This window comes from Oryctolagus cuniculus, chromosome 18 (genome assembly GCF_964237555.1).
Source record: "Oryctolagus cuniculus chromosome 18, mOryCun1.1, whole genome shotgun sequence".
NCBI classification, from domain to species: domain Eukaryota; kingdom Metazoa; phylum Chordata; class Mammalia; order Lagomorpha; family Leporidae; genus Oryctolagus; species Oryctolagus cuniculus.
In genome coordinates this window covers 18,585,264-18,613,013 of record NC_091449.1, presented here as the reverse complement: position 1 = coordinate 18,613,013, position 27,750 = coordinate 18,585,264, and the positions used below count along the sequence as shown (strand labels likewise).

Genomic DNA, 27,750 nt, shown 5'->3' with positions numbered 1-27,750 from the left:
GACAGGCCAGGGAGCGGTGCAGCAGCTGCCGGGTGGGCATGGCCAGTCAGGGGGACCTGGAGCGCGGTGGCCCCGGGAGGCGGGTATGAAGCTCGCCGAGGCCGTTGCCCGCGGACAGCAGCTGCGTGCGCCGTGGGGTCCCTTGGCGCGGAGTCCGGAACCTCAGAGCGGTGTCCTGGCTGCCAACTCGGAGGCGAGGCACAGCGCTCAGCCCCAGGCGGGTGAGGGAAGGGTGCGCGAGCCAAGGGCGCGAAGACATCGCAACGGAGGCCCAAGGGCGAGGTCCAACGGCCCAACCCCTGCTGGCCTCGCACGCTTCGCGCCTGCTCTTGCTTGGTGGCGGGCGTTTGGCACCGAGCGGGCCCCCGCCGTAGGTGGCGACCGACCAGGTCTGCAGGGGCTCGCCCAGCACCGGCCCCGGGGGGCAGGAGCGTCTGTCACCTCTGCCTGTGAGTCGGCCAGCCCTTGTCACGAAGACCCTACCCGAAGGCAGAGAGGCGGGAGCAACCTTGATTCTCCCGGGAGAGGAGCTGGACTACGGGAAGGGGGTGGGGCAGGGGAGAGGGGCTGCTGACCACATCCCGGGCTGGCAGGCGGGTTCTCTCCACTGCTCGCTGCAAGTTTGCTTTTTAAAAAGGCGTGTGAGCCTTAGTACCCTTCTCCCCGGCCTGACAGCTGGTAGTGGCCCTAAAAGGACTTCTTGTCCCAGGCGCTCAGACTCCAGAGCTCCTGAATATAACCGTTTGAGCCACGGTGTCTCCCTGTGTCATGGACGCGTCGTGAATTGATGCTTTCTATGGTCTTCGGGATACTGTGCACCAGGCACCCCTGTAGTGGGCACAGGCACTGCCTGCTGGGAGGCCGTGTTTGGCTCGGCTGCTAAGCAGACCATGGGCCACAACTGGGTCGTCAGCCCAACCCACAGGCTGTTTCTCTTCAAGCTGACCCATACAGCCAACCACCTGTCACCTGTGTAACGACAGGAGATGGCACATCCGCGGGGTGCAGGATCCACCTGGCTTAAAACCCTGGTGTCACCAAGGGCACCGATGTCTCTGGTGACAATTTTTGTTGGCTGGATTTTAGTATCCTGGCCCAAATTGATGTTTTGCCAATATTAGCCTCTTCCGCGCACCACATGGGGTGTATCTCACGCATCTCCTTACAGCTGGGTCTTTTACGTTTTCTCTCAGCGACACTTTGCAGTAATAGCAAATTATGTAACCCATGAGCCATTTGGAACTTAGCCTGATTTTGTAAGGTCAATAAATGAAGAAGGAGATTAGTATGTTGAAAGGGTTGTAAAGAAAGTTTAAAAAAACCAACAGGAATCCAAAGAATATGTTGAGAGATCAGTGCGACCTCCAAGGCCTGTGTTATTTATTATCCGGCCCTTAAGGGAGGAAGTTCGCTCTTGCTTTTATGATTTTCTGTGTGGAGTCTTGGTCAACTTTGTGCTAGTTTATCCTCTCATATTTTATGGGATTTGGAAATGTTCTTTAAGTGGTTTTAAATTTTATTGTTGAGTAGGTCATTGGTAATATACAGAAAGCACATATATATGTGTGTGTATGTATGAGGGCACTTCAAAAATTCACAGAAAAATTAAAATAAGTTGAATTTGGAACAAAAATTTTTTGAAATCCATATATGTTTTGTTCAGAATACACATTTTTTGTGAACTTTTCATCCTTTTAAAAAGTTTTTGTTTGAAAAGGAGACAAGGTGAGACAGACATCTTTTTTTTTCAAGATTTATCTTATTTTATTTATTTTGAATTTATTTTATTATATATTTTATTTATTTTGAAAGACAGAGTTACAGGGAGAGGTAGAGACAGAGATTTTCCATCCACTGATTCACTCCCTAGGTGGCCACAATGGCCGGAGCTGCGCCAATCCGAAGCCAGGAGCCAGGAGCTTCTTCCAGGTCTCCCACATGGGTGCAGGAGCCCAAGGACTTGGGCCATCTTCTACTGTTTTCCCAGGCCATAGCAGAGAGCTAGATCAGAAGAGAAACAGCTAGGACTAGAACCAGCACCCGTATGCAATGCCAGCACTTCAGGCCAGGGCTTTAACCTTCTGTGCCACTGCCCCGGCCCCTGACAGACATCCTCTCTCTGCTGGTTCACTCTCCAAATGCTCATGGCAGCCAGAGTTGGACCAGGCCAAGCCAGAAGCCCAGAATTCAATCAGGTTTCCCATGTGGGTGACAGGGATCCAAGTCCCTGCTGCCTCCCAAGATGTGCATCAACAGGAAGTTGGGCTCAAACGTGGAGCCAGGATGTGAAGCCAGGGACTCGGATGATGGACTTTTTGAAGCTCTCTCATGCATGGATATATTTTTAGTACACGTGTATACAATACTTTTGTGCATGTGTGTGTGTATACACACATATATATATCACAAATATATATGTAGATGTATTTACGCTGGTACCTTGCTAAATTCACCTTTTATTTCTGGTAGTTGTATTCTTTTCTTGGCATTAGGATTTTGGTGGTCACCTAGAATGAGTTAGGAAAAATTACCTTCTCCATGACCTCAAAGAGTATGCGTCACACTGATGCAATGTCTGTCTTTTATATTTGATAGAACGCACCAGTAAGACCATTTGGATCTGCAGTTTTCTTCCTGGAAAGGTTCGTTTGTCCTTTGCTGTTCTTTTAATATTTTAGATCTGTATTTGTGCCCCATTTTTATTGTTAAATTTTTTGTTTTCCTTTTTATAGCTTTGTGGTATCGTTCCTATAACAATATCACTTCCACACTTAAAGAATACAATTTGGTGGTTTGTATCAGAGTCATGCATATATAAAACCATCACCAGGGCAAGATTTAGAGATTTCTATATTTAGAGATTTATGTTTTTATTATATTTTATATATTTATATGAAATATTTAGGCTATATTTATATATTTATATTTTATATATTTTAATTTTATATTTAGAGATTTAATATTCAGTTACCAGCTGCTCCTCTCCAATTCCCAAGCCCCAGGCAGTCCCAATCTACTTTCTGCTTCTATGACTTTGCTTATGTGGACAATTCACATGAATGGAATCATGTAACACTTAGCATAATGCTTTCAAAGTTCATCCATGTTTAGCATGCATGTTTTTATGACCAAATAATATTCCGTTACTTGCATACACCACGTTTGTTTATCCATTCATCAGCTGATGGGCAAGTGGGTTCTTTCCACTTTTTGGCCCTTCTGAATAACGCCACACTCAGGTGTGAGTTTTGATGTGGATAGACTTTCAGTTCTCTTGGGGATGTGCCTTGAGCCAATTGCTGGGACGTATGGTAGCTTTGTATTTAAGAGTTTGAGGAACTAAAAGACTGCTTTCCTAAGTTGCTGCACCATTTCGCATTCCCACCAACAATGCTGAAGGTTCTAATTTCTGCATGTTCTCACCAACACTTGCTATTATTTGGCTTTTAAAAAATATTTATTTATCTGAAAGGCAGAGTTACAGAGAGAGAAGGAAAGACAGAGCTTCTGTTGGTTCACTCCCCAAATGGCCACAACAACCAGGGATGGGCCAGGTTGACACCAAGAGCCAAGAGATTCATCTGGGTCTCTCATGGGGTGTCAGGGGCCGAGGACTAGGGTCACCATCTGCTGCCTTCCAAGGCACATTAGCAGGGAGCTGGATTGGAGGAGGAGCAACTGGGACTCAAACTGGTACCCTTATGGAATGCCAGCATTGCAGGCAACAGTTTAACCCACTAAGCTACAATGTGGTCCCTATTTGGCTTTTGATTCTAGCCATCATAGTGAGGGTGAAATAGTATATCATTCTGGTTTTTATTTGAATTTCCCTGATGATTAATGCTGCCCAACATCTTTTCATGTGCAAATTGGCCATTTGTATGTCTTTGGAGAAATACTGATTCAAATCTTTTGTCTATTTAAAAAGGGTTTGCTTATTTATTTGAAAGGCACAGTGACCAAGAGAGGGAGACAGATCTTCCATCTACTGGTTCACTCTCCAAATGCCCACGACAGCCAGGGCTGGGCCAGGCCAAAGCCAGAAGAGAGGAACTCCATCAGGGTCTCCCATATGGGTATCAGGGGCCCAAACACTTGGTCCATCCTCTTCTGCTTTTCCCAGGCCATTAACAGGGAGCTGGATCAGAAGTGAAGCAGCCAGGACTCGAACTGGTGTCCATATGGGATGCCTGCATCACACCCACTGTGCCACAATGCCAGCCCCACCTTTCAATTTCTTTATGATAGCCTTTGAAGTTAGAAAGTTTTTCATTCTGATACAGTCTGTCTATTTTTTCTTTTATTTGTGCTTTGTTATCACACCTGAGAATATTTTGCCCACTCCAAAGTCATGAAGGTTTACTCTTACATTTTCTTCTACGAGTTTTACAGTTTTAACTCTCACATTTAGATCATTGATCTACTTTGAATGAATTTTTATAAATGGTGCAGATATGAGTCAAACTTCATTCTTTTTCCTGTGACTGTTAGTTGTCCCAGAACTATTTGTTGAAAAGATTTTTCCCCATTGAACAGTCTTAGCACTCTTACCAAAATCCAGGGCCATGTGTTTGGCATTGCTATTAAGATGCTGCTTGAGACTCTTAATAGCAAACTCGCATCCCATATGGAAGTGCCTGGGTTCAAATCCTTGCTCCACTCCTATTCCAGCTTCCTGCTTATGTGCACCCTGGGAGGCAGCAGGTGATGGCTCAAGTTCTTGGGGCCCTGGCACCCATGGGGGAGGCCTGGATTGATTTCTGGGCGCCCATTGTTGGCCTGGCCCAGCTCTGTCTGTTCTGAGCATTTGGGAAGTAAACCAGTGGGTAGGATCTCTCTATCTTTCCTGCGCTCTTTGTCTTCCCGTGGGGATTTGAATACAGCCTGGAGTTGCGTGGTTTCAGCCTGAAGAATTACTGCTAGTGTTTCTCGTAAGGCAGGTCTGCTTTCAACAACTCATCTCGGTTTTGTTTTGTTTTTTTTTTAAAAACGTGGCAGGTCTTTAACTTAATTTATTTCAGAGGTGGGGAAAGAGAGAGGGAGGGAATGAAAAGGGGAAGGAGAGAGGGAGAGAGGGAGAGAGGGAGAGGGAGAGGGAGAGGGAGAGAGAGAAACACTTCTCTCACTGGTTCACTCTCCAGAAGTCCGCAATAGCCGAGGCTAGGCTGGGGCTGAAGCCAGGAGCCGGGAACTCAATCCAGGTCTTCCCTGTGGGTGGCAGCGATCCAAGTACTTGACCCATCACTACTGATTTGCAGGATCTGTATTTGCAGGAACCTGGAGTCTGGAGCTGAAACTGGGAGTCAAATTCAAGTACTCAGACATGGAACATGGGCATGGGCTAAATCCCACTGCCAAGCTAAATGCCCACTGCTGCCTTTATTGCTGAAATAAAGCTTTACTGCATTATAGATGTAGCATAAGGTATATACAGTTAGGACTACTGCTTGGTTGATGGGTTCTTTCGTGCTTTGAGCATTTTGAATACATTATCCTAAACGTTTCGTGACCTGCATTGCGTCTGTTGAGATGTCAGCTGTAGATCTTAGGGCAGTTTTCCTGGTAAATGCATCATTCTTCTCTTACTTTCCAAATGTGCTCATGTCTTTGATTTTTGGCTTTTTTTTTTTTAAACTATGATGCCTCTGTGGATCCCTTTGAACTTAATCCTGCATGGATTTCATTGAGCTTTCTGTATGTATTGGTTTTCAACATATTTGGAAAGATTTTTTTTAAGATTTATTTATTTATTTGAAAGGCAGATTTACAGAGAGGCAGAGAGGTCTTCCATCCGCTGGTTCACTCCCCAAATGGCTGCAATGGGCAGAGCTGCGCTGATCCAAAGCCAGGAGACAGGAGCTTCCTCCGGGTACCCCACAAAGGTGCAAGGACCTGGGCCATATTCCACTGCTTTCCCAGGCCATAGCAGAGAACTGGATTGGAAGTGGAGCAGCTGGGACTAGAACTGGTACCCATATGGGATACTGGCACCCCAGGCAGTGGCCTCACCTGCTATACCACAGCGCCAGCTTGGAAAGTTTTTAGCCTTCATAATTTTTTTAAATTCTTGTTCTTTTATCTCTCCTTTCTCAGTACTATCATTACGTGTGTATGCCTGGGGCTTGGGACCCAGTACAAGCAGATCCAGATTCCAACAGGGCAGAGAAGAACTCAGAGCCATTTGTCCATTTGTATCTCCTTTACTCACAGTGGTGGTGAGAAAATCACAAGGGACAGCCACTTGCCCCCAACTGCGGTGAGCCCACAGGAGATAGCCACCTTTGTGTCCAGAGCAGCAGCCAGACACACACACAGACACCGACACACAGCCGCACAGCCACATCTAGCCATGCCGCCCAGCTGCTTATGTGGGTTTATAGACAGTAGTGGCCCAGAGCCAAACCATTACATAACAGATGGCGGGCAGCCTGCCAGGCAGATGGACCTGCCGGTTACCATGACACCAGTTACCATAGAGATATGGAGACAAAAGGCAGGGAACGTGATAACTTCACCTTCTCAAGTTCATCTCCTCGACAGTGTGTATGGTCTCTCACATGTCTCCAAGGCTCTGTTTATCTCCCTCATAAACTTTACTGTTTGTTCTTTGGCATTCATAATCTCAATTGATCTATCCTCAAATTTGCTTGTTCCTTCTCCCAGTTCAAGTCTACTACTGAGAACGTGTAGTCAATTTTTTATTTCATTAAGTGTGCTTTTCAACTCCAGAATTTCATTTTGTCCTTTTTGAAGTTTCTGTCTCTGCTGATAATTTCTATTTGATGCAACACTGCCAATACCTGTTCCCTTACATTTTAACCATGGTGACTTTTAGCTCTGTGAACATACTAGTAATTGCTACTTTGAAGTATTGTTTCCCCTGATGAATCGGACTTACAGTCACTGTCACAGGCAGTATCTTTTGTTCCTCTTCTTTTCCCAGTGTGTGACTCATATCTCCCTTGTTTCTTTGCATGCCTTGTATTTTCACAAATATTTATGTTGGAAAACTGAACATACCAGTTGACACTGAAGAGCCAAAATGACTCCATTTTAAAACAAAACAAAACAAAAAAGCAGCCTCCATTTCCCATAGCAGACCCGGGTCCTTGTAAAAGCAGGCATTCAGGCATTCCGGAGATAGCAAAGCTTACCAGGGACAGCCAGCTCTGAAGACCAAGGACAGCACAGCAGAGATTACTAAACAAAGTAACTCCCTGCGCCCAGAGCTTCCGTGCTGTAAGCCCCCCTGTAACTCAACTCCCTGCACCCAGAGCTTCTGTGCTGTATGTAACTTTTTTCCTGCTGATGTAGCCATTTTTCTCTCCCAAAGACGGGGCCTCACTCCTGCCTCCGCTGGGCTGGCTGGTTGGATGGGGTCCCTGTCGCAGCTTGTACTCCCGAATAAACCTTGCTTTTGCAGTTCGGTGTGATCGACTGCAGGTATTTGATCCCTCCCATTCCTGAGAGGCTTGTTATTGTTATTGTTATTGTTATTATCTGCTCTGTGACAGACTGGATTGTTTAGCTAAATCTGTTTTCTTTCCATTACCGTGAAGGCTCTGCTGTTCCTGCTCCGGGAGACAGGGCTCTGGGTGCTCCACAGTCACCCTGTGTGGGACGGTGGTGGTTTGGTGGCGCTCTCTTCTCTTTCCCTAACACATTCAGCCGTTTAACTCCAAAGCCATCTATTTCTGTGGGATTAGGTGTAAAAATGGCTACAGTTTACATCAGTCAGTGAGTAGGGGGAACACAGAACAAAATACCAGAGTGGAGGGCTTAACTAACAGAAAGTTGTTTTCTCACAGCTTTGGAGACTGGAAACTCAATATCAAGTTGCGGGCAGGGTTGATTTCCCGTGAGCTCTCTCCTTGGATTGGGAGTGGCTGCCTTCTCACCATATCCGCATACGGAGGTCATACGAGGTCATATTGCTGTCCGTGTCCCCAGGCTTCCGTCTGGAACCCTAAGGTAGGTGGAATTGTTCTGATCCACTGGAAGCTCTCCCCTTAATTCTCTCCTCCCCCCACCCCGCCCTTCACTCTGACTGCAGCTGGGGTCCCCATCTCATGACCTTTCTCTTTTTAACTTTTTAAAAAAATCTTTCGAAGAATTTCTTTTACACCTATCATCACACAGCATGTTTTAAACGCAGATCTATAACTCTCTAATAAGATAAAGACCAAGTCTGCCTTATTAGAAACAAGACACTGCACCACATAAGCCTTCAAACGTTATTGTACTTTAAGTCCAGGCTGCACAGCAAGAGCCAGCCACAGTGCTGTGGCAGGGAGGGGCCCCGTGGGCCGGTGCAAGGCCATGATTCGCGAAGCCTACAGATGTCAGCCCACCCACCTCTGAGTTGTGGGCTGGGCTGGTGATCCACTGGGTGTCGGGATTGCTTCTGGTGGCCAGTGGAAGGGATGAATGAAGATAATCTCTTGTATGTGGAACCTTCCCCAACCCAGTAAGAATTTCAGGGCTCTCAGTCCCTTACAGTGGCACAAATCCTGCATCCGGCCTAGCCTGGCCTGGCTTGGCTTGGTGTCTCAGTCCACATGCATGGTCAGGCCGAGTGGGGCAGGGAGCTCTGTGGAGTGGACCCTTGTTGCTGTGGATTCGTTGAGAGGAGGAGTGCGATGGGGGCAAGAGGTGTGGAGTCACCACACAGACCCCGGGAGTCATGTGAAAGCGCGCCAGAGGCATGCAGCCTGCAGTTGGTACAGCAGCTTAAATAGCCAAGGCAGCCAATCCGGTCAAGGGGCGGTCTTTGCCCTAACCAATCACAGCCCGTTGCCAGGCAGGCTCTGTTGCCAGGTGGTTTCCAAAGCCATCCAATCACAGCCCGTTGCCAGGCAGGCTCCGTTGCCAGGTGGTTTCCACAGCCATCCAATCACAGCCCGTTGCCAGGCAGGCTCCGTTGCCAGGTGGTTTCCACAGCCATCCAATCACAGCCCGTTGCCAGGCAGGCTCCATTGCCCGGTGGTTTCCCAGGGGGTGTCGGAAGCCATTCCTAGTAACTGACGCTCTCTTGCCAGCGGCCATCTTGGCATGGCCTTCTCATTCCACCACAGACCCTCAGAGACAAGGGCCTTGTATCCAACTGCTGCTTTCTCGTAGCTCCTGGATGTACTTGTGTGCGACCCCCCTCCCGCCCCCGGCTCAGCACCGGCTGCCGGCAGAGGGAAAGCCCCGGGACCCCTCTGGCCGTCCCCAGGGAAGCCGCTGGACCTGCCTGCGGCCTGACGCAGCTGCGGGAGCCCCGTTTCCCACACTCTGGCAGACATGGTGCGTGTCGGACGGCTCGCTTTTGCCTTTTTTATTGGTAAGCAAAAAACAAAAACAAAAACAAAAAACTCTCAATATAAATGCTTAATTAATTTGAATGAATTGGATTCTCCATTAACCTTCATTCATGACACACTCTCATGACTGTGTTTTTGACTCATTGATTATTTATAATTTATCGACTCGTTGATTACTCATAATAATTAATAATAATTATGCACGAACCCAACACCCAATACAAATGTCTGACCCTGACCTTTGTTTAGAAGCCTTTTAATTTTGTTCTCTGTAAACTTTATTTGAGAAACATTTCCCCAGATTCCTTTTTTTTTTTTAAGATTTATTTGAGGCCAGTGCTGCGGCTCACTAGGCTAATCCTCCACCTAGCGGCGCCGGCACACCGGGTTCTAGTCCCGGTCGGGGCGCCGGATTCTGTCCCAGTCGCCCCTCTTCCAGGCCAGCTCTCTGCTGTGGAGGGTGAACCAATGGCAAAGGAAGACCTTTCTCTCTGTCTGTCTCTCTCACTGTCCACTCTGCCTGTCAAAAAAAAAAAAAAAAGATTTATTTATTTGAAAGGCAGAGTTACAGATAGAGAGTGAGATCTTCCATCTGCTGGTTCACTCCCCAAATGACATAAATGGCTGGAGCTGGACCAGGCCAAAGCCAGGAGCCAGGAGCTTCTTTCCAGGTCTCCCATGCAGGTGCAGGAGGCCATCCCTCACTGCTTTCTCAGGTGCATTAGCAGGAAGCTGGATCAGAAGTGGAGTAGCAGGGATTCGAACCAGTACCTATATTGGATGCAGCTGGCAGCTTTACCTGCTATGACACAGCGTGGGCCCCTCATTTTTCTTGTTGTTGTTGTTGTTTTTTATTTAAATTTACTTATTTGGAAGGCAGGATTACAGAGAAAGAGAGAAAAAGAGAAAGAAGTAGCCCTTCTTTATTTGTGTTATGCAGCTTTTGAGAGGATATCCAATTAATGATTGACAAGGCCAAAGTCAAGGAGATTCCCCCCTGTGTTTTCTTCTAGGATTTTGTAGTTTCAGGCCTCATATTTAGGTCTTTAATCCATTTTTGAGCCAATTTTGGGGTGTAGACAACATACAGGTCTAAATCAACCCTTTTGCATATAGATATCCAGCTTGCCGAAGCCATTTATTGAAGAGACGATCCTTTCCCTGTTGTACCATCTTGATGGTATATACTTGTTTATTTCTGGGGTCTCTGTTCTGTTCTGTTGGTCTGTATGAGTCCATTTTCATGCCAGAACCGATACTTTTGATTGCCACTGCTTTGTAACATAACTCGAAATTAGGAAGTGTGGTGTCTCCAGGTTTGTTTTTTCTTTCTCATGGTTGTTTGTCTATTAGAGGTCTTTTGTGGTTCTGTATGAATTTTAGAATCTTTCTCTATTTCTGTGAAAAATACCATTGCAATTTGATAGTGATTTCATTGAATGTGTATATCACTGTGGGTAGTATGAACATTTTAGCAATATCAATTCTTCCAGACTACAAACATGGAATATATTTTCGTTTATTTTCATCTTCTTGAATTTCTCTTGTTAATGTATCATAGTTTCAGTGTGTAGATGTTTTGCTTCCTTGGTTAAATTCATTCCTAAATGCTTTATTCTTAATGCTATTATATGATTTCTTCTTCAGACAGGTTGCTATTTGAAATGTATATAGAAATGCAGTTGACTTTTTCAGTGTATTTTGTATCCTGTAACTTTACTGAATCCATACGTTAGTGCTTGTATGGAATCTTTAGAATTTCCTACATGTGGATTCATGTCAGTTGCGAGGAGAAGTAATTTTACCTCCTCCTTTCCGACTGCTGTGCCTGCAGCTTCTTTCTCTCATCAGGTTGCTCTTGCCGGTATTTCCAGCACTGCGCAGGAACCACAAGAGCATGCTTCATCCTGGTGGACCCCAGTCCTAGAGCAAAATATTTCTATTTTCTCTCATTGCTTATATTAGCAGTGAGTCTTTCAGAAGTGGACTTTATCATGTTGAGGAAGTTAGCTTCTGTTTTGTTGAGAGTTTTTATTTTTACCATGAAGTGATGTTGATCTTTGTCAAATGCATTTTGGTATCTATTGAGATGATCATCAATTCTTTTAATATGGTGTATCAAATTGATTATTTTCAGTATGTTACACTAGCCTTGCATCCATGGGATAACTCCCATTTTGTAACAATATATAATATTTTTGATGATGAATTAGTTTGCCAATATTTTATTCCTCAGTATTTTTTTAAAGATTTATTTTATTTATTTGAAAGAGTTTCAGAGAGAGGTAGTAAAAGATAGGTTTTCCATCTACTGGTTCACTCCCCAGATGGCCACAACAGCCAGAGCTGCGCCTATCTGAAGCCAGGAGCCAGGAGCTTCTTCCTGGTCTCCCGCGTGGGTGCAGGGGCCCAAGGACTTAAGCCATCTTCTACTGCTATCCCAGGCCACAGCAGAGAGCTGGATTGAAAGAGGAGCAGCTGGGACTAGAACCAGTGCCCATATGGGATGCTGGCACTTCAGGCCAGGGCTTTAACCCGCTGCACTATAGCGCCACCCCCTCCCCCCGTCAGTATTTTTTGCTTCTGTAGTCATTAGACATATTGGCCTGCAGTTTTATTTTCTTGTGATGTCTTTATTTGGCTCTCATCTCAGACTGATGCTAGCCTCATAGACAGAGTTTGGAGATAATCCCTCATATTTTTGGAAAAGTTTAACAAGGATTGGTGTTAATTTTTTCTTGTCAGGTAGAATTCATGCTGAAGCCATCTGGTCCTAGGCTTATCTTTGTTGAGAAGTTTTTGATTACTGCTGTGATCTCTTTATTTGTTATTGGTCTGTTCTGGCTTCTATTTTTTTTTTTATATCAATTAGACAATTTTTACTAAATGGGAAAGTACATTTAAAATGTATTTTAAAAAATAGAATTAGAGGCCGGCACCGCAGCTCAATAGGCTAATCCTCTGCCTGCGGCACCGGCACACCGGGTTCAAGCCCCGGTCGGGGCGCCGGATTCTGTCCAGGTTGCCCCTCTTCCAGGCCAGCTCTCTGCTCTGGCCTGGGAGTGCAGTGGAGGATGGCCCGAGTGCTTGGGCCCTGCACCCGCATGGGAGACCAGGCTCCTGGCTTCGGATCAGTGCAGTGCACCGGCTACAGCGGCCATTGGAGGGTGAACCAACGGTAAAGGAAGACCTTTCTCCCTGTCTCTCTCTCACTGTCCACTCTGCCTGTCAAAAAAAAAATAGAAAAAGAAAAATAGAATTAGAAAAAAAAGACATATGCAGTTTAAGGAACCTTTGCACTGTGCCGAAAATCAAACATTTCTTGCAGTAATACAGTGGGCCAACTTGTAAACTGTAAGTTAGCAGAATTCTCAATTTAACATTTTCGAGGACAATATTAAGGTCAAGAATTTCACATCTATGGTAGCACATATAGAAGGGTATTATAAATGTGATGTCCATCCCTACGAAGCTTGCAAATTTGACAATGCTCAATAAAACCACATCCAATAGTTTGCATCCAAACAATCACAATTCTATTTCTTTTGATTCAGTCTTGGCAGGTTGTAATTTTATAGAAATTTAATCACTGGGGCCAGTTTTGTGGTGTAGTGGGCAAGGCTGCCTGTGATGCCAGCATCCCACATGGGCTCTGGTTCGTGTCCTGGCCACTCCACTTCTGATCCAGCTCCCTGCTAATGGCCTGGGGAAAGCAGTGGAAAACGGCCCAAGTGTTTGGCCCCTGCTACCCATGTGTGAGACCTGGATGAAGCTCCTGGCTCCTGGCTTCAGTCTGGCCCAGAACTGCTGTTGCAACCATCTTGGGGTGTGAACCAGATGATGGAAGATCTCTTAGTCTCTCTGTCCCCCTTTTTCTCTGTAACTCTTTCAAAATAAATAAAATAAATCTTTTTTAAAAATATATTCATTATTTTTATGTTATCCAGTCTTTTGCCATATAATTGTTTATAATAGTCCCGTATGAACCTTTCCACTTCTGAAGCAAGCTTTTCAATGTCTCTTCTTTCATTTTTTATCTTATTTAAGTCTTTTTTCTTTTTTATTTGTTTGTGTGGCTAAGGACCTATATTCTCAAAACTCAACTCCATGTGTGCTAATTATTTTCCTATTTTTTTCTGTTCTCTATTTATGTTGACATTTTATTTCCTGCCTTCCACTGGATTTAGTTTTTTCTTCTTCTAGTTCCCTGAGGTGTAAACTTAGGTTGCTTATTTGAGATCTTTATTTCAATATAGGCGTCCCATACGTTTTGGTAGTATTTATTTTTTATTTCATCCAGTGAGAGATTTTTTTCACTTCCATTTTGATCACCTCTTTTACCTAGTGGCTGCTCATGTGCAAATTAGTTTACATATGTTTGTGAATTTCTTGCTCTTATTGGTTTCCAGTTTCATTTCATTGTGGTCAGAAGAGAAACTTGGAATGACATTAATCTTCTTAAATTATTTTATGATCTAGCACATGATCTGTCCTGGAGAATGTTCTGTGTGTACTTGAGAAGAATGTGTAAAGAATTATACTGTTGAAAATTTGCATTATATTTAAGTCTATTAGGTATACAATGTTGTCCAAGTCCATTATTTATTGATTTTTCAATCTGGATTTTCTGTTATTTAAAGTGAGCTGTTGAAGTATTCTATTATTGTATTGCTATCAATTTCTTCAGTAAAGTAGATCAATAATTGTCTTATATACTTGGGTGCTCTGAGGTTGGATATAATATATATATATTATGTATCATTGTTATATATCATGTTGTAAAAATGTAATATAATGATCTTTGTCTCTGGAGACAGTTTTTGATTTAAAATCTATTTTGTCTGATATTGGTATAGCCAACCCTGCTCTCTCTTGGTTTCTGTTTGCATGGAATATAATTTTCCATTCCCTTACTTTTGGTTTATGTGTATCTTCTCAGGTGAAGTGAGTCTCTTGTAGGTAGCATATGCTTTGGTCTTGTGTTTGCTCCATTCAACCATTCTGTTTCTTGCAATTAGAGAATTTAATATATTTACACTTGAGGTAATTATTAAGTACAGATTTACTACTGGCACCTTCATGTTTTCTAGTTGTTTTATAGATCCTTTCTCCCATCTTACAGTTTTCCTTTGTGATTGATTTTTCTAATAGTCTGTTTTGATTCTTTGCTTTTTATTTTGGTGTAGGTGTAGGTTTTTGCTTTGCAGTTATCTGGCTTAGCAGAAAAACACAGTGACAACAGGCTACTTTAAACTAACAACAACTCAACTTTGTATAAAAAGAAAATTCTGTTTTAAGTCTCCCCATTTTGAATTTTTGATGTAGCAATTTATATTTTTTAAGGATTTATCTATTTAATCTAAAAAGCAGAGTTACAGAGAGAGAGAAAGAGAGAGAGAGAGAGGGAGAGAAGCTGAAAGATCTCCATCCCCTGGTTCACTCCCCACGTGGCTACGACAGCCAGAGCTGGGCCAATCCAAAGCCGGAAGCCAGGAGCTTCTTCTGAGTTTCCCATGTGGCTTCAGAGACCGAAGCACTTGAGCCATTCCCTGCTGCTTTCCCAGGCCATGAGCAGGGAGCTGGGTTGGAAGTGGAGCAGCCGAGACTCGAACCAGCACCCATGGGGGATGCCAAAGCCACAGGTGGAGGCCTACCACGCCATAGCACCCGCCGCAACAGTTTACAATTTTATGTTGCATATCTTTTAATTCTTTTAGTAAGTGTTGATAGTTTGTCTTTTCATCTTCATACTAAAGATATGTAGCTTATACACCATGATTACAGTACCATTCAGAGTATTCTGAATTTACTGTTTACTCCCTATAGCCAGCGAGCTTTAAACATTCAGATTGTTTGCATGTTACTAATTAGAATACTTTCAGAGTGAACTCCTTTTTCGCATTTCTTGTAAGATGGGTCTGGAGGTGATGAACTCTCTCCACTTTTGTCTGTCTGGGAAAGCCTTATCCCGCCCCTCATTTCTGAAGGATGGCTGTACTTGGTACAGTATTCTCCAATGATAGTTTTTTCCTTCAGCAATTTAAATATTCCATCCTGCTTTTCCCTGGCCCGTAAGGTTTCTGCTGAGAAGCCTGTAGTCTGTTTCTAGGCTTATGAGTGCTTCCTTAGATGTCACCTGCTGCTTCTCCCTGTTGCTTTCAGGATCCTGTCTTTATATGTGACTTTTGACAGTTTGTTTAGCGTAAGTCTTGGGGTAGTCTCATCAGGATTGAGTCTCATTGGTGACAGTTGATCTTGTACCTGGGTGCCTATCTCCAGATTTGGAAAGTTTTATGCTTTAAATAAGTTTTCTACCCTTTGTGTTTCTCTCTTCCCTCTTGAACTTCAATAAACTCAAAATTTGCTCTTTAGATGTTGTTCCACAGATGGCATAAGCTTTCTCCATCACTTTTCATACTTTGCTTTTTATTCCCAATGGAATTTGTGGCTTGGAACAGCCTGGTGATCTCACTGACTTTTATGCAGTCAGTGTGCTTTATTAAACTTTTCATTTCATGCATTGTTTCTCAGGTCCAAAATGTGTTAAACGTTTCTGTCACAACCTCTATGTTAAATATTTCTGCTTACATTTCTGAATTATTCCCTAAGTTTGCTGAACTTCCTTAAACTGGCTGTTTTTGAATTCTTGGTTGGGCAGATCACACATCTGCATCTCTTCGGGGTCAATCACTGGCACCTCTTTTGCTCATTTGGTGATGCCATGTTTCTCTGACTGTTCTTTTTTTTTAAGATTTATTTTATTTATTTGAAAGACAGAGATACAGAGAGAGGTAGAGACAGAGAGAGAGGTCTTCCACCCACTGGTTCACTACCCAGAGGGCCATAACGGCTGGAGCTGCACCGATCCGAAGCCAGGAGCCAAGAGCTTCTTCCTGGTCTCCCATGCGGATGCAGGGGCCCAAGGACTTGGGCCATCTTCTACTGCTTTCCCAGGCCATAGCAGAGAGCTGGATCGGAAGTGGAGTAGCCGGGACTAGAACTGGCGACCATATGGGATGCTGGCACTTCAGGCCAGGACTTTAACCCACTGCACCACAGCACCTCTCTGATTGTTCTTGCATCCTTGTGGTCATGCATCAATGTCTCTATTCTGACAACGCTGGTATTCACACTGATCTTTGCATTCTGGCTTTTTCTGTTACATCCTGTCGTAGCAGGTCTCGGAATTCAGAGATTATCTGTTGTGATTCCCTAAACCCAGGCTTCAGACCTGTTAGTGGCTAGGTACCAGGATGATTGCCCACTTCAGGGCAGTGCCTCTGTTGCCAAGCACACAAGTTAGCTTCAACTAGGTCTCTGTAAAGGTTCCTGTGGCTCACTGGTTGGGTGCCTTAGTGGCCATACTTGAGTTGGTGGTCGTAGTGAGCTATAACTGAGGTAAGGGTTGTTTCAGGTCCACAGCGAAGACAGTTCTCAGGCCCGTCTCCAGTGTCACAGACAGCTGTGTCTCCCAGCGGGTTTGGGAGTGAACAGGTCTTTTCTCAGACTGGGTTTTCGAAGGACTAGAGACCACTTATAGGGCTGTTGCATTGATTCACAATGTAACCAGGGTCAGGCTGTGTGCCTAGGGGTTCTACTGGGTTTCTAGGTGGGTAGAACTGCTATCAGCCAATAGACAAACGGGGCCAGAGCCAAGTTTCAGGGGTGCTTGACGAAATACTGGGGGCAGAGGTTGGCAAGCCTACCAAGGAGACTCTGCAGGCCATGTCTCCTGGCAGGAACCTGGCTGGGTAGAATTGATGCAGGACCACAGCCAGCAGGAACTGAAACAGCTTCGGTGATAATACAGGATCTGTTGTGGAACCAGTATTGGCAAATCCAAACTGAGGGCAGCAGTGTCCATTTGGTCTTGGGTGTTAAGACCTCTGTTTCCTAGTTGGTTTTCTCTTTGTATGTTCTATTCATTATCGAAAGTGCAGTATTGAAATTTTGTATTATTGTTGGAGGATTTTTTTCTCCTTTGAGTCCTGCCAATGTTTCCTCTATATATTTTTGTTCTCTTATGTTGAGCTTACATATATTTATTTTTTCTATTTGTAGTAATTTGTCCCTTGTATCAGTTTATAACATCCTTCTTTGTATTTTGTGATAGTTGTTGACTTAAAGTCTATTTTGTCTGGTATAAGTGTAGCTATCTCTTGGTTGCCACTTGCATGAAATATTTTTCCATCCGTTCATTTTCATATTATGTGTGTCTTTAAATCTAAAATGAGTTTCTTGGCCGGAGCTGTGGCATACTTGGCTAATCCTCCGCCTGCAGCGTTGGCACCCCAGGTTCTAGTCTCGGTTAGGGTGCCAGATTCTGTCCCAGTTGCTCCTCCTCCAGTCCAGCTCTCTGCTGTGGCCCGGGAAGGCAGTGGAGGATGGCCCAAGTACTTGGGCCCTGCACCCGCATGGGAGACCAGGAGGAGGCACCTGGCTCCTGGCTTCGGATCAGTGCAGCGCCAGTCACAGTGCACTGGCCGTAGCGGCCATTTAGGGGGTGAATCAATGGAAAAGGAAAACCTTTCTCTCTATCTCTCTCTCACTGTCTAACTCTGCCTGTCAAAATAAATAGATAGATAGATAGATAGATAGATAAATAAAATGAGTTTCTCACCGACAGCATATAGTTGGGTAATTTTTGATTCATTTAACTACTTTGTCTTTTGATTAGGGAGTTTAACATATGAACATTTGAAGTGATTATTGATAAGAAAGGATTCATTATTATTTTGTTCATTGTTTTGTTAACTTGTTACCTTAGTTTCTGAAGGATTTATTAATTCTTATGTTTTGTCCTCTAATCTGCTCTCATATTCTTACTTGTAACTCCCCAAGTTTTAACTATGATATAGTCATTTGTCATTCATATTTTATTATAAATTCCCTTGAAGGAAGCATGTCTTTTGAGCCATGTCACTTGGCTCTAGTGTAATGTCTAGGATAGAATCTACTCAGCGAAATATTCTCGCAACCTGAGTGAGGTGCTTGTGTTTCTTCCCCACCGGCTTCAGTGGCTCATCCCGATGGTGGATTGCCATAGGGAAGATCATCCTCGGAGTTCGGTCTGGTGGAGATACATAAGGGCTCCAGATCTGTGGGAAGTTGTAAGGGGAAGGGGAAAGCCAGGTTGCTTTTCCAGCTAGAACTTACTGAGGAATTTTATTGAAAAGAGTATCTTTTCTGATTGTTGTGAAGCATGAAAACACTTCTATATAATATGCACTATATAATATAGCTATGTAATATGCACTATATGATATGCACTATATAACATGCACTATATGGTATGCACTATATAATATGCAGTATATAACATGCACTATATAATATGCACTATATGGTATGCACTATATGGTGTGCACTATATGATATGCACTATATAACATGCATTATATAATATGCACTATATAACATGCAGAAATTGCCAACAATTACAAGGCAGCCATGACTTTTTCTTCCTTTGTTCCTCTAGGCCCAGCTGGATGTGTGCCATCCTCTCTAGTTGAGGCGACAGTGTGAGGAAATGATTTCCCTAAGTCTCAACTAAAAAGAAAGGCATTAATAAAGCATTTAATTTTTTTTATTTGACAGGTAGAGTTACAGACAGTGAGAGAGAGAGACAGAGAGAAAGGTCTTCCTTCTGTTGGTTCACTCCCCAAATGGCCGCCACAGCCGGAGCTACACCGATCTGAAGCCAGGAGCCAGGTGCTTCCTCCTGGTCTCCCATGCAGGTGCAGGGCCCAAGCACTTGGGCCATCCTCCACTGCACTCCCGGGCCACAGCAGAGAGCTGCACTGGAAGAGGAGCAACCGAGACTAGAACCGGTGCCCATGTGGGATGCCGGCACCGCAGGCAGAGGATTAATCAAGTGAGCCACAGCGCCGGCCCCACATTTAAATTTTTTTAAAGACAAAAATTTCCAAATATGTTTTCCTGTGCATAGCCAGGAGGGAGAAGAGCCCGGAGGGGAGAACGAGACATCCCTTCCTGTGAAACTCACCTCTTGTGAGGCCGCTGTCCCTTACACCCAAAAAAGAGAGTTCAGGTGTCAGCATGTGCAGTTACAAAGTACAGCTGTGCCACATGTATTTGGTGAAATACAGAACCCAAAAAGGTAAGTTGTCTACCTCAATGTATCACTGTTCATATAAGTCAGTTCCTTCCTCCACAGCTGAGAAAAACAGCAAAGAGGATCACTGAACAAGAGCAAGCAGATACAGACCCTAGATAGACCCTACAGATCTTTCTCTTAGAGTTGCTTAGGTATTGTTTATTTCACTATAAGAAAGTAAATAGATCAAACACCAAGCACTTGGCTTGCTTTCTCTCTCCATCTCTCTCTCCCCCTCCTTCTCTCCCTTCCTCACCAAAGCTGAGCAAAACATATAACCAAAGAGGACTGATGAACAAGAACAGGGATGTTTAGATCCTAGCTAGATCCTAGGTGTCTTTGCAAATATTAAATATTATTTCTTTCACTGTAGGAAAGTGAATAGGTCAGGCACCTCTCTCTCTTATATATATATATATATATACGCACACACATACACACATACACACACACATATATATATATACATGCACTTACTATATATATTTTTTAATTTTTTTTTGACAGGCAAAGTGGACAGTGAGAGAGAGAGACAGAGAGGAAAGTCTTCCTTTGCCATTGGTTCACCCTCCAATGGCCGCTGCGGCAGGCACACCACGCTGATCCGAAGCCAGGAGCCAGGTGCTCCTCCTGGTCTCCCATGGGGTGCAGGGCCCAAGCACTTGGGCCATCCTCCACTGCACTCCCGGGCCACAGCAGAGAGCTGGCCTGGAAGAGGAGCAACCGGGACAGAATCCGGCGCCCCGATGGGGACTAGAACCCGGTGTGCCGGCGCCGCAGGCGGAGGATTAGCCTAGTGAGCCACAGCACCGGCCTTACTATATATATTTACATATGTATAGTTTCTTCATAATATGAATTTTCCATGAACTCTTTGGAGACTTTGTGCATGGATTTTACATTTTTGGTACCAAATTAAACTTATGTTTCAATTCTATTTTCCATGAACTTTCACTCATTCATTTATATATTAAATATATAAATTTATATAAGTATAAATTATATATATATATATATATATATATATATATATAATCTGCACCATTGCAACAAAGGGCAGCTATAGGCAGCAGGGAGTCTGGCCAGTCTAAGAAAAACTGGCCCATAGCTTGGGTCTGCCAAACTAGCCATTCATGCCAGGCATGGCATGGTTGATACTTACCAATCTTTTTCTTCTTTCCACAGTGGGCTTTCTCAAGGCCAGTGTGTTGACTTAGGACAAGCCCCACCTGGAACCTTACCCCGTGAGACGTACACAAGCATCCTGAACTGTTGTGCCTGTCGCTTGCTCTGGGATGACGGAGAAGTGTTGAAGTTCGTGTGGCGTAACTAGAAGGGACTCTGTCTTTCCAGTAAGGCAAGGCCCACTCATGGCGCTTAGTGGTCACCTAGGACTTCTCGATGGCTTTTGCTTATAGTTGCTGAAATACTATGCCTTTCACTAGAAGAAAGTGAATGGGCCAAACATTTCAGTCTCCAAAGAAACCTTAGGCAAAGGGAACCTCAAGGAGAGACTACCGTTTGCTATTCTCACGCCAGAGACACATTTGCTGAGGAGGAGAGCAGCCAAATGGCTGACGTCTAGGCATTTCTGGAGGGATGCTCACTGCTCCACGTCAGTGGCGGTAGTGCTCAGACAGTCTGAGTGAAGGTGAGAAGTGTCTTCCTAAAAGTGTGTGCTGTTGTCCTGGGATGCCTCCCTAGAAGGGCTCGGCCTCCAAGCGTCCCTGCCCTCTGAATGATGGCGAGAACACAAGTATCCTGTAGCACAGCCATGGTGGTATACTTCCTCCCATTGTACCACATATGCTGTGGGCTCTGTGTCCCAGGTGCTCTGAGCGTAGTGTGTCCAGTCAGACAGGGTGCTATCCCCTCAAACAGCACAGGTGGACAGGGCGCTACCCCTCAAACAGCACAGGTGGACAGGGCGCCACCCCTCAAACAGCACAGGCGGACATGAGGTGTCTCCTGGAGCACAGGGACAGAAGCGTCTCTCTGACGAATGTCTCCTGAGTGGTGAAGGACCCTCCGATAGTAACAGATTTGCTCAAACCAGATGGACCCCCAAGTGCTCCAACCATTCCACATGTGGGTAGCGTTGGCCCCTTCCATTGCAACACGTGTGCTCTGGACCCAAGGGACCCAGGTGCTCTGACTGTAGGTGAGAACACGAGGATCTCCAAGCACAGGTGTGTTGGACTACAACGTACTCTCCCAGTGTACTCTGGCAAGGCGTTCCCTACGTAGCCTGCCCCTAGGCATGAAGCATTTCTAGAGAGGTCTGATGCTGGCCTCTCTCACTGCCCCAGATGCGCTTTGGCACAGGCGCTGGCTGCTCTAAACGCAGAGTGTTCCTCGTCAGTGCCGCTGCTTAGCAATGCCCAGTAGTAGTGGTATGTTTTGGCCCAGCTGGCAGCAGGTCCTTTGGCTACAGACAGGAAAGATAGTGTCCTGGGGGCAGATTTGCTTTCAGCAGTGCTGGTCTCCAGTTGCAACAGGGGTGGGTGCTATAGACCCACAGGACCGCAGTGCCCGGGGCTGTCATGAGCTGTGTTGCTGGGTGTCCCACTTCGCCTTGCTCCAAAGCTGCCTGCTCCAGACGTGGAGCTGCAGCCCACGCCAGACACAATGACCCCAAAGCTGCAGCTTACCCAGAGGGCTGCAGATCCCACAAATGCAAATTGGCCTGGATTAGTGTTGCAAAAGGTGGGCAATAGGCCTCAGAGTTGTGTATGTCAGTGGGATGCGTGGCATGAAAGAGTGACCGCACCAGTGAAAAATCGGCCCCGGTGTCACCAAAGGCTGGCTGGGTGCTGACAGGGATACCACAGGTGGAATGTGAGAGCATCGATGGGCACCTATGCTGTCACCGGGTCCGTGGACTGCAGTGGGGGTGAGGCCGGGCACTTCTGCTGAGCCTGTAAGGTTTCCCAAAGGGAAAGAATTGATAAAGATGTCAGAGGGAGACTCAAAGACAACTTGCTAGGTTCCGGTGTGGTGTCCCTAGCGATGTCATCAGAGTCAAAGCCAAGTTTGGCCACCTGTCTGAAGAGCGGCTGCCTACTCGAGTGAAGGCGACTGTGGAATCCCTGGCAGGTGGGCCAGAAAACAGGACACCGGGCGGAGTAGCTCTCCGTTGCTGTCCATCAGGACCCCAGGATTTCAGCTGAGGGGTGGTTTCTGGTTCAAAGGGGAGGTTTTAAAATTGGCTGGAGCAGCTGAGCATGGAAGCAGGTGGAGTGGTGGAGACGTGGCCTTGGTACGGGAGTGTCTGCTCCGGCTGGCCCTGGCGGATGAGGGGAAGCTCACACAGGGTCACCGTGGAGCCAGGAAGATAGAGTGGTGTCTGCGCCAGTTATAACGCAGTCTGCAGCTGGACTGCCTGGGATGGTGGAAGCGAGTGCGGAAGCCGTGACGGGCCGGCCGGGGAGACAGGGCTACAGGTGGAGGGGGCTTGAGGAGGGCTCTGTGGGTCCCCATAGGAAAAGAAGGAGGAGGCCGAGTGGCCCTGCTCTCTGAAGAGGCCTCGGTGTCCTCAGCCACTTTGTGGTTCCATTAAGGCTCAGTGTTCTCTCCCAAGCCTAGGTCTTCTTCAGTGACCATACAAAGGCGGGTGGTGCAGCCAGCTCTCTCCAGGGCGGCAACAGGGGCAGCTGAAGCATCAGCAGAGGCCTTGGAGGCCTCTCCGTACAGAGCCCGCAGCTGGCAGACGTGAGCAGAGACGGCCTCTTTGCCAGGGTATCTGAAAGCTCTCCTCTCTGGCCCTCCTTCTTTGACCCCGAGGAAGCTGGGAGCTGAGTTGAGGAATGGCTTACCTGTGGGGCTCTTCCTGTCTCCGGTAGCAGGAAGGAGACTATGTCCTGCTGTCGAGAGACAGGCAGCCCCCAGCAGGCAGGGCCGTAAGAGCTGGTGACAGCTTGGCCTTTGGCGAATGAGCTTCCTAGAAGACGTCTGGGATATCTTGCCTCAGCTGCCTTCTGGGTCCGTGGAGTAGAGTTTCCAACTCAGAGAGGCAGAACCTGCGCCCAGATATGTGATGACTGCAGTTGTCCCCAGGGGCCTAGATGCTGGAGGTACACTCCACTGCCCTGGGGGCTCCTCTCCTGACAGCCCTGCCTTGCGGATACCGTTTGGTCGCCTTCCTCCTCTGACCCCTCTGCTTCGTGCTTCTAGTGGCTTCATCTCAGTCTCCTGATCTGGCAGGGGATTGGCTGTTGCACAGGTGACTGGCTGACCAAGTGACAAAGGAAAAGCGTCCGTTTGTGCCTTGGAGGAGGGATCACTACCAACCCAGGGTGGTTAGAGACTTTGAGGTATAGGCAGAGAGGATCAGTAAGCTTCCCGATGGGACTGTCACCTCTATAGTGTTGCGTAACACTGGTGGGGTGAGGCACACATCAGTGAAGCTGCCGGGGGTAAAGCCAGCCGGGCGACTCCAGCCACAAGAGGGTCAGTTGACAAGGTGTGCTACTCTGTGGGTGGGGTCCGGGGACTTAAGGGGGGAGCGGGCCGAGGCCTTCGCCCTCAAAGGGCTGGTTGTGTGCTGTTGGATCCTGGGAGCATAGTAGGAAATGGCTCCTCCACAGCGGACAACACACCGATCAGCTTGATGCATGCGGAACACGGGACGAACAGAGCACAGGCTAGTGGTCCACCAGTGAGAGGCACAAACACAGAAGTGCCGGAGGGCAGGGGGTAAGGCCCAGAATCTGAGCCTCGTCAGGGATTTCTCGTGCTTCCTGACTTTCCCACCCCTGGGCGCAGGCAGTTGGCACCAGATGGTCTTGGCGGTCACAACAGGACTGTTCCAGACCGTGAAGTCCAGGAGCTGCGTAACTGTCACCCCCAGGACGTCACAGCTGCAGGATCCTCAGGGCAGCCTGTGGTTGGGTGTCAGCCAGCTCTAGAAGGCAGAGCCAAGTCAAAGCCAGGCCAGGAGAGCAACCTGGATCCGGCCAGGGAGGGGACTCGGCTGCAGGAGGTCAGGGTAGGACAGGTGCGCTGGGGAGACCAGGGGCTGGCCCTGCCTCGTGTGTTACTGTGTCCCCACGTGACACAGCAGTGACTGGGCCTCCTCAACCACACCCACACAACAGCGGCACTAGCAGCAGCCATGGCAGTAAGAGTGGCATTGAAGATGCCTGTGTGTGTACAGGGCCTGCCACAGCGAATGTGAGTGGAGAATTTCCCCGTGAGGGACTGCTGGAAGCCTTCCTGCTGTCCTCTCTGACTTTAATGAGGCTGCAGAGCCGAGTTTCTCTCGGCCTCTTCCTGTCACGCAACCACCACCGATGACACAGGCGAGCCCCCGCCTCCTGCATTCTGGTAGCCCAAGGCCAAGGCTCAGAACACTGGCTCCCTCGGAGACGCCCCTAGCTCCTCTGTACTTCCTAGAGTCAGCGCACGCCTTCCTGGAAAGGCCCAGTGTGCCCAGCATTGCTGGCTGGACCACGCAGGCTTCTGAGGTAGAGACCTGGATACTGCATCACACCCTTTCCAGGCTGTCTGACTCCAGAGCTCATGCATTTTGCCAGCAGATTTGGTGCCTGTTCACCACACAGCCTTCACGTTTCACTGTTTTTTTGATCATCCTTAATGCTACTTACAAATAATGAACACAGGAGGAGGTCATCTTTGGTTCACACTGGGCTCCAAGATCATCCAAACACAAGGGCAGGGACCACCAACTGTCAGTCCATCTGAATCAGGGATTTCTCCTCCATATGAGCTGTGTAGACTCATAGCTGTTAGCAATCATCTCTCAGGGGTAAGGACTCCAGATGCACATCAGGTGGGTGCTGAATTGAACCAGACTTAGAATCATTATGACTCAACACCAAAAACTCTTTTAGGATCCCAAGGATCAGTGTTTGGTGTCCTAGCTGAAACAACTACCAATACTGGCTTTTCCAGTCCATGAGCATGGTATAACTTTTCCTGTATTGTGGTCTTCATGAAGTTTTTTTTTTCCTCTCAGGTTCCTCTCAGGTTGTTACAAAACCTTTGTAACAAGGTTTCACCAATCATAGACCAAAGATAAAATTTAGCCCACAGCTTATTCTTGTAATGCTGATGAGATTAGAATGGTGTTAACATTTCTCTAATGTGAAAACAGAAGAATGTATGACAGAGACCACACTTAACCTGCAAAGCTGATAATATTTCCCAACTGACCCTTTGTGAGAAAAGTTTGGCAAGCCCTCTTTGGTAGTTTTTGGTGCCTAGGTTTTGTACAGCATTTGCTAATTTATCCCTAGATATTTTACAAGTGCTTTTACCCTATAGTAAGTGATATCTTTTAAATTTCAATTTTCAGTTGTTTACTGGTAGCATATAGAATATATAATTGGTTTTTATGTACTGACCTTGGATGCTGGAGACTTACCAGCTTCCTGCTGCACTTCTGGTAGTTTCTTTATAGATTTCTTGGGATTATTTTACATACATATTCATGTTCCCTTTGAATAAAGAGTGTTTTACATCTTCCTGTTTGATGTGCATGCGTTTTATTTCATCTTCACATTTGCTCTGACCTCCAGTAAAATGAGGAATTCAAGTGGAGGTTATGGACATGCTTTTCAGGTTCATATCTTAGAGGCAAAGTGCCCAGTCTGGTATTTACAAAAAGGTTTTTAATAGATGTGCTTCATCCTATAAAGGAGATTCAGTTCCCATTTTGTTAAGATATGTTTTTAAAAGGAGTGTTGAATTTTGTCAGTTACTCTGCATTCAGATCTGAGATAATCATATAGCCTTCATTGTGAATGTGGTAAATTACATTGATTTTTAAATGTTAAACCAACCTTGCATTACTGGAGCAAACTCTCCTTAAGAGGTGGTCATATTAAACCATATGTTTAGGGGCTGGTGCTGTGGCATAGTAGGCATAGTGGGCTAACCTGTAGCACCGGAATCCCATATGGGCACTGGCTCATATCCTGGCTCCTCCTCTTCCAATCCAGTTCTCTGCTATAGCCTGGGAAAGCAGTGGAAGATGGTACAAGTGCTTGGGCCCCTGCACCTGCATGGAGACCCAGAGGAAGCTCCTGGCTCTTGGCTTTGGATCAGCCCAGCTCCAGCCGTTGTAGCCGTTTGAGAAGTGAACCAGCAGATGGAAGACCTCTCTCTCTGTCTCTCCATCTCTTTGTCTATAATTCTCTCTCTCTTGCTCTCTTTCTCTCTCTCTCTCAAATAAAAAAATTTGTTTATAATTTTTATACATTCTTTTTCAATTTATTTTTGTTTGAAAAGCAGAGAGAGAGATGGAGACAGAGACAGATCTCCCATGTGCTGGTTCATGCCCCAAATTCCTACAACAGCCAGGCTGAACCAGGCCAAAAATGAAAGCCAGGAACTCAAGCTGGCTACCCCGATGGGTGGTAGGGACCCAGTCACCTGAGCCACCACCTTTTACCTCTCAGGATGTGCATTGCTAATAAGCTAGAATTGAGTGCAACCAAGACAGGCACTCTGATACGAAATACAGGCCGCAAGAGACATCAAGACCGCTATGCCAAATGTCCACCCATTTCTTCTTGATAAACTGAACCTTCTGTTTGTGTGAAATGTCCTTCCTTTCCCCTTACAATGGCATTAGACTTAAATGTCTATTTGTGGAGGGAAGTATAGCTACCCCAGCTCTCATTTGGTTACTGTTGTCATCAGCTAACTTTCTGTATCCTTTCACTTCCAACCTGTTTGTGTCTTTGAATCTAAATGATTCTCTTCTAGATAACATACAGCAGGCATTCCTTAAATGACTCCAGAATTGATGCCACAAAGTGGAGCCAGAGGAGGAGTTTGAAGCTCTGGGCCCAGCAACACAACTCGGCATGTGAGACTTGCCGTAGTCACATGTGGGCCAGCTGAGCTCCCCACTGGGTGGTGGCGCTGGGATAGACAGGCATGGCAGTACCAGCTAGACTCAGCAGCTGTGCCATACCCCAGAATCACACCTCTGTGTTTCCCATGTAACAGTGCTGGCAGTAAGGGTCCCCTTCACCCACTATTTTACACTGGACTCACCACAGCCATGGACATGGGAGGAAGTGGTCCCATTTAAAAAAAAAAAGACTTTATTTATTTATTTTAGAGGTAGAGTTACAGACAGAAAGAGGGAGAGACAGAGACAGAGGTCTTTCATCTACTGTTTCACTCCCCAACTGGCTGCAAAGGCTGGAGCTGAGCTGATCCAAAGCCAGGAGCCAGAAGCTTCTTCCAGGTCTTGCAAGGTGGGTCTTGCAAGGTGGGTGCAGGGGCCCACGCCCATTAAGTGAGATTTTTTTTCCCCTAAAGAAACTTATTATTTAAGGAATGCAAACTTTATGC

At 46.1% G+C, this 27,750-nt stretch overlaps 1 long non-coding RNA gene across 4 annotated transcripts; it reads left to right on the top strand.

Annotated features, from left to right (window-relative positions):
• The first annotated feature begins 293 nt into the window (after window positions 1–293).
• On the top strand, window positions 294–26,475 carry LOC127482775 (uncharacterized). 4 transcript variants are annotated; one of them, XR_011383966.1, is made up of 5 exons: window positions 294–449; window positions 2,596–2,642; window positions 7,809–7,975; window positions 18,907–19,425; window positions 20,608–26,475. It is a non-coding gene; the product is annotated as an uncharacterized lncRNA (long non-coding RNA). The 4 variants fall into 4 exon arrangements; XR_011383969.1 differs by having other exon boundaries at window positions 18,907–19,179; window positions 20,608–26,474; XR_011383968.1 differs by lacking the exon at window positions 18,907–19,425 and adding an exon at window positions 9,121–9,325 and having other exon boundaries at window positions 295–449; window positions 7,809–7,971; window positions 20,608–26,474.
• The last annotated feature ends 1,275 nt before the right edge of the window (window positions 26,476–27,750 follow it).